Consider the following 7,472-nt stretch of genomic DNA (forward strand, 5'->3'; position numbering starts at 1 on the left):
TTAGGAATTGTTGGTTCTGGGCCCCTTCCTTCTATCAGAACATCCAGAAGTAAGGACTCTCGGGTTTCTAAAGGACTAGTTTATAGCCACTGTTGGTGGAATGGGACCTGCTCCTCATTCAAGCAAAGTTCTAGTTGAAATTCTGACACCTCTTTTTGCACTGCCGACCACCTGGTCAAGCTGTGATATGGCTGTGTATAAATGTTATACACAGATGTATGTGTATGTGTATGCATGTATATGTGTACATGCATTTATGTATGTAACACACACACACACACACACACACACACACACACACACACCACACATCTCTGCAGTTCAAGGCCTTGGGGAATCCCATTCAGGAAAGGGCCTTTACCAGAGCTGTCCCACAGGTGAGGTTTAACCCGTCTCCAACATTTCTCTTAATTCTTCTGTCCATTGGAAAAAAGTCACAAAAACAGGAGTCCTCATAAATAAGACCAAAAAAAAAAACACCCTACATTTTTAGCATTCTGTGGTTTATTATTCTTCAAACTTGATAACTTCCAAATGGAAATCCTGATCATTTTTAGAAACGATTTCTTCTGTGTTTTTCATGACCCTTAAACCAACCACAAACACCCCCAAAGCAGTCTGCTCTAGAATTGCATCTCTGACATATGTGTAAAATATGTATTGAACAGCAGGCGTTGTTTACTCTATTTTTATGCACATGTATAAAACACGAGAAGGACAAACCTCTGCCTGACTGACCTAAGATTCTAGACGAGAATACATTCTGACCACACTTCATTTCAAGCGTGAAAAATAGCCCTCCGAAAGGGAAAAATATATGCGGTGTTTATGCCTCAGGCCAGGAAGTGTACCCCTTCGCTTGGGTTCTGTTCTGAATAGTCATCTAGACACATCAGGGCCTTTCAGTGTGACCGCCCTTGTGAGTTTCAGTTGGGCGGAAGCAGTTAGTTTGGTCAGAAGTTCCCCGCAAAGAACATGAGGAGATGAGATCTGCGGGTTTGGGACAGGGCTGGAAAGCGCCTGGTGCTCCTGGACTGTGCACGGAGCAGAGGACGCCTCGGGGCAGTTGTGGGGGTGGGGGGCAGACTAGTCAGAGGCTGAGGCTCTGGATGGGTCTCTCCAAAGAAGGTAGCTGCAGCCCTGGGTACCAGCAGCAAACATCAAAACCACATAAAAGGAGCAGGAAACGGTGGCCAGAGGAGCCGGCAGCAGTGGTAGTGTGGTAGAGCAGGTAGTGTTTGCAACAACGTGAAGAGCACAGATGGAACAGAGGCTGGGGCGTGCAGGGTGGAGAGATGGGAGGGCTTGTGGTGTTTCTTCTGAGCACAGTCAGAACAATCAATAAATTAACAGATCTCCGTTCCAAGCTTTCTGTGCTCGACTCTGGCCTGAGGACTGTAGAAGTTTTGTCAAGATCCAAGAGCAGATCTTACCGTGTTGCTAGGCAGATAATATGAACAGGGGTTATAATGTGAATTATACAAGTATACAAGACGAGTGTGGATGGGAGAGTTGGAAGGGGTCGACCTCAGCGAACGTACCTCAATCAGATCGAGGACGTTTTTAGCAAAGGCCAGCTTAGGAGTACCCTAATTAAGTTAATAACAATGTACCTACCTATATAGTTTAAGTTTAAAAAATTTGGCTCTCAAAAGAAATTTCAATCGTTGTACTGTTGATATTTGGCTCTGTTGACTAATGAGTTTGCCGATCACTGGTCTAGGGGTTAGTAACATTCCCATTGAAAAGATGTGGAAAGTGGAGGTCAGAACTTAGCCAAAGTTCCCAGCTGCTAGATGGCAGAGCCCACATTGAAAACCACATTCGTCAGCCCCAAAGCATGTGTCCGTTTTCATTGCACCAAATGACACCCAGGTCTGGAGAGGACGCGGCTCAGACTCAGGGTGGCATCCAAAGGGGCCCTGAAAAAAAGGGCATTGGTGGCCTAGAGGACAGACCTCGTCACCTAGTTACTTGGTGGGGAGGTTCAAGACTGTGGCATAAAGGACACAGGGCACTGGGAGTTAGGGTTGGAGTGGGGGTGGGGAGAGAAATAGATTAAAAATAGAGTTGGCGGGGTGCTAATTAGTTAAGCCCTAATACATGGGATAAATAGCAGGATGTAATTAACCACTGCTTAAAGAGGACCCTAGGTATTCCCCTCCGAGAATAAATCGTGTGGATTGTTATGCTAATTCCTGTTCCTTCTGACGCTGGTAATCTGAGTATTCCATCCAGCTGGGAGAGGCTGTTCAGATCCTGACTTTAGAAAACCATTCTTTAACTGAAGTGAATTGATCAGTCTCACGCGGTGTCAAAGGCCTTGGGGTTTTTGCTAAAATAGTTGGAGATGACTATTTAGGAGTTGTTGGTTCTGGGCCCCTTCCTTCTGTCTACCAGAACATCCAGAAGTAAGGACTCTCGGGTTTCTAAAGGACTAGTTTATAGCCACTGTTGGTGGAATGGGACCTGCTCCTCATTCAAGCAAAGTTCTAGTTGAAATTCTGACACCTCTTTTTGCACTGCCGACCACCTGGTCAAGCTGTGATATGGCTGTAACGAGAATCAGAATATGCCATTCTGGCATATGGGTTATTTTGAACTAAAGGCAATTGGAAAAAGCAGACATAAAAAGAGCTCTCCGCCACCCTTCCCATCTGCCTAAAAGCAGGCCGTAACTGCCCGTGTGCAGGTGTCTCCTTCTGCACCACCAGGAAGAGAACAACCTTTATCACCAGAGGCAGTGATGGAACCAAGATGAGCCTGCACAAATAACCTTACTAAATAGCCCTTATCTACCATTAGTTTTCCCCATTTATTTCCTACTCACCTTCCCATAATTTATCAGCTCCAAGAAGCCCAAAGCCCCTTTCTCTTGTCTAGTCACTTCTTGACAATTTATTGTCCTTTGTTAAAATGGCGTGTAAGCCCCCGGGTCTAACTACTTCTTTGGGTTTTCATTTCTTTTCTGTGAAGTCCCTGTGCACCTGTAAAAAAAAAAAATTAACATCAATTAACATTGTTTGTTTTTCCTCCTGTTAACTTGTCTTTGTGAATTTAATTTGCAGGTCCCAGGTACAAACCTAAGGGGATAGAGAAAGATTATTTTCCTTCCCTACAGTTACGATGAGAATTAACCAACCATCACACAAGAAGAGCTCTCTGAGACTAAGATGTGGAGGTGAAGAACAGCTGAAACATCTGAAAGGCTCAGGTCATACTCTCCTCACACTTGTTAGGCAGGAAGGACTGTGTGCAGGAGTAGACAACAGTGGATAATGATGACCTGGGGCTGGGGTAGCAGGCAGGCAGCACCACAGGGGCTTCCTATACATTTGTTTTACGGTTTCATCAATGAAGAAATAATGCCCCAAAGCCCAAGATTTTCTTTGATCATCTTAATTTTGGGTTGTTTCATTGCTTTCAATAACAGTTCTGGAATATGCATGAACAATGTGATTTAATGTTTACTTCTCAATGAGAATTTTTATTTAATAAGTTCACAAGTCCAAAATTCTTTTCTGACCTCATACTCCAACACATTTGGAAAATATGTTTATTGCCGTGTCCTTGGAACAATGATTTAGACATTTTGTTGTCCTGAAAAAAACAAAATAATTACATTATTTTTTTTTCTAGCTTGACAAATGGTAAAATTAAGGTAGAGAACAGTTGACCTGCTTAAGGAGACAATGAAAGTTATAGAATTGGGCCCACACCTCGGTCATCTTGCATCTAGGTCAGCTCACAGCTCATGGTCCATGGCATAGATTTTCTACAGCCTTTGCATCATCTTGGCTCCCTTGCAGCTTCAGACCAATTGTTCATCTATTTTTAGCAGGCAAAACCACTGGGGAAGAAAGAAGCTAACAAATGAAAGGAAAAGATATAAGGCACAAGGGCAGAATGAATATCAGAGGTGGGATAAAAGTTAAAAAAAAAAAGTACCCTAAAAAAAAATCCAGGATAACATGTAAGTAGATGAGATGCATTTTATGCACAATGGAATTTTTCTTTCATTTCCCTAATCCCACAACATCGTTCAATTTTTTTCTTGACTGAATTCCCCTCACATTTTGTTTGTTCTTCCCCAAGGACATTTATTAGATCCTGCCTCCCATAACATACCGTGACAATCACACCCGGACAAGACCAACTAGATTATAAACTATTTGAGGGCATAGACCAATTTCTTCCCCCCATTGAATTTAACATGTTTGTTGGATAACCAGGAAAGTATGCACAGCTAGAGTGATTAACAACAACAAAACTGCTGGGTCCATTTTTTATCTTCTATTTGGAAAAGCATTTGTTTCCAAGATTTGATTTTGAAAAGCTGAAGAACTGGCGTGGGACATTACCGCTTGCTTGACTAAACAGATAAATAAAAACCACCAATTTTGCTCTCCGTGAGCACAGGAGGGACAGAAAGAGGAGTTTGAGCCTGTGCTTTGTGTTGTGGCATTTGCTTTGCTCTCCGTGAGCACAGGAGGGACAGAAAGAGAGAGGAGTTTGAGCCTGTGCTTTGTGTTGTGGCATTTGAGTGCGCCTGGCTGGGGGAGGGAGGGGGGAAGGCTGCTGAAGCTTGGCTTGGGGTTGACAGGGGGCTCTCCTGCTCAGATCACACCGTGTTGGCAACAGACCAGACATGAGGAACCCACAGGACCTCTCTTACCTTTGTCACCTTCATTAATTCAATAATGATTTTTCAGGCAAGTTTCATTCAGGCACTTTGGGACAGGGCAGTGAGTCAGAGGTTGGCATTAAAACCAGAATAGAAGCCATAGTCCTCCCTGGGGAGCGTCCTCTGGGCTTTAAATTCCCAGATCACACAACTTCCTAATTGGTAAGAAATGTTCTTAAACAAGAACATAGGTTTCACCAGGCCTGACGGTGACTCATCAGGTGCTCCAAGGACTGTCTGATGAAAAAGAAGTTGGATTCACATGTCACAGTAAATTTCTAAAGCATTTTCCACCCGGAGGTTTATTGCTAAATATAAATAAAATATCTCTCCTTGGGCAATCCCATTCCAACTCCAGCAGATATGCCTTCGTTAATTAAATTAACTTTGAAATGACATTCAAACAATGTTTTCCTTCCAAATGCCTTTGTTTTCTCCAAGATCTTATTGTCAAGCTGTTTCACAAGTTCCTGTGTCCACCGATTAAGCGCCCCACCCCCAGCCCGCATACTAATTGAGACGTTTTATCCTCTCTGTGTTCGGTAGGTATAGAGCAGTCCCCACATTGTATTCATTTAACTGTGTTCCCAAAGGCCCACACATTTACAATACCAAAAATTAAAAAAAAAATGATCCAGGGTGCTTAAAAAGGATCCGGATAAACGCAAAATTTAAATCTCATTTACTGAAACGCACACAACTGACAGAAAATTCCTGAGTTGAGGAGAGAGGGTTTTTTTTTGTTTTTTGTTTTTTAAGTAGTCTCTTTCCAAAATCAGGCATTCGCGTCCTTATTACAGGGACTCTCGGCTTAAATCCTTTCAGTCCGAAGCTGAACCCCCCTCCCTCCCCCCCCGCCCCGGGCGCGGGCGTGCAGGCGCGGGCACGCACACGTGGACACACAATCACTCGCACGCGCCCTCCCACACCCCCTTCCCTGCGAATCTCCCGCGGGATTTACAGGTTTCGCCACCGCGGATTACTGTCAGGTGCAGAAAGCAAGCCTTTGTTCCGTGAGCATCCTGCCCCCCACCCCCCGGATTTGACTTATTTACTTGCCACGTGAGCTCTGAGCGGGGGCCGGTCCGGCGGGGGGGCCACCCCAGCGCAGGGGAGACAAAGGCTGGAAGCGCGCGGCCAGTGCGGCCCGGGGACGTCCCCCCAGCTTCGGCGACACGTGCGAAATTGGCCTGACCTGCCTGCGACTGAGCGGCTCTGGCACCAGACGTTCTGTGCCAGCCCGCGGGAAGGCGTCGGTGTTCCCTTGCGCGGGGAGAGGGCCCGGCCGGGGCCAGAGGATCCCTGGATGGTCGGGGCAGGGGGGACTCCGTAGAGAGGCGCGCTCCCAGGGTACCAGGTAGAGCGAGGCTTTTAGACGGAGCCTCGCAGCCACCGCGGTCTAAGAGAGACCGACAGTGGCCCCCTTTGTCCTCGGGAGGGAGAACGACCCCCTCCATCCCCGAGAGGCCAAGCCCGGAGAGCCTTGGACCGCTCACCTCACACAGTGCCCGGCGTGAGCGACGCGCCTCGGGCGCAGAAGTTAAGGGCACCAAAAAGTCAGTGGTCAAAATACGTATCCTAATGCAATGCTTTCTGAAGCGATTAAAATTAATGCCCCAAAAGTATGTTGAACAAAATACTAAATTCTAAATAGAGACAGGATCAGTGCAGTGCCCTGCTGAGCCAGTTTGTAGCCGTAGGTCAAGGGAAGGTTCCCGGGGTGTCGGGAGATTCGTGGCGCAGGGGGAGAGGAGCGCGGGCCACAGGCGTCGGAAGTGGAGGCCCCCTGAGAGCCGGGTAGGGGAGTGGCGGGGTGGCCCCGGGGCCAGAGGTGAGAGATCATGAGGGGAACAAAGGTGGGGCGGAAGGCCAGTCAGGGGTGGGAGAAACTGGAAGGGTGCCGTCCTTCGATGCCGGGGTCGGGCTTCCACTTGGACCTGGAGTGTAAGGCTCCGCGCCGCCAGCGAGTCCTGCAGGGTTCCCGCTCGCTGGTTAATTCTCACTAACAAGACTTGGCAAGATGTCGGGCGAATAATTTTGGGCTTTTGTTGTGTCCGCATCGCGACGCACACAAGCCCCCTGACAAAAGCGGCTTCTGGGAAATTAAATGCATAAGTAAAAAACGGGGGAGGGGGGGGAGGGCAGCGGGAAAAAATGCTACCTGACCCGGAAAGGGGACGCTGAGACCTGAGTCTGCCCCAGAGCTTATTAAACCCTTGACGGTAAATTTCTCAGGGTCTAGCTTCGCACCAGATGTGGGCCCTTATTGTTATTTCCCGAGAAGACAATCTGCACATGTGCAATATGGGGTGAGGACTTTTCCAAAAGTCACATAAATAAATAAATGAATAAATAAATATCGGATTTTTTTTTTTTTTTTGGTCTACTAGGGTTAAACAAACATCTTTAGGAAGCGTGGACGGGAGTGGCACCCTGCCTTCCTCCAGAGGAGCAACGTTCCGGCAATGAATGCCTCCCTCCGGATCGTAAAGCAACTGCCCCAACACCCCGCTCCCATTACTGGACTTCGGGACGGGAGGGCTTTTCCTTTCATCTTCTAAGTTGGGGCTTGCCCACGTCCTCGGGAAGCTATAAAGCTGATTTAATGGCTCAAGATGAAAATCGATCACGCTAATGCATAAGCTAACGTCAGAGGAATCGCACTTGAAAAAAACGGCTAGCCGGGCCCAACGCACTCGGTAAATGTGGGGCGAGGAGGTTCCAGGCCCTGTCGGGTGGACGGCGGCATCAGGGTCCCCACTCTGCTTGGATGCGGGGAAGGAGACTA

General features: G+C 47.2%; 1 long non-coding RNA gene across 2 annotated transcripts; it reads right to left on the reverse strand.

Annotated features, from left to right (window-relative positions):
• Window positions 1-320: 320 nt before the first annotated feature.
• On the reverse strand, window positions 321-4,448 carry LOC102243915. Of its 2 annotated transcripts, none has more exons than XR_313462.2 (4): window positions 3,720-4,448; window positions 3,527-3,600; window positions 2,831-2,987; window positions 321-1,440 (listed from the first exon to the last, which is right to left on the reverse strand). It is a non-coding gene; the product is annotated as an uncharacterized LOC102243915 (long non-coding RNA). The 2 variants fall into 2 exon arrangements; XR_001361656.1 differs by lacking the exon at window positions 321-1,440 and adding an exon at window positions 1,692-1,922.
• Window positions 4,449-7,472: the final 3,024 nt, after the last annotated feature.

Source organism: Myotis brandtii, unplaced genomic scaffold, assembly GCF_000412655.1.
Source record: "Myotis brandtii unplaced genomic scaffold, ASM41265v1 scaffold185, whole genome shotgun sequence".
NCBI lineage: Eukaryota > Metazoa > Chordata > Mammalia > Chiroptera > Vespertilionidae > Myotis > Myotis brandtii.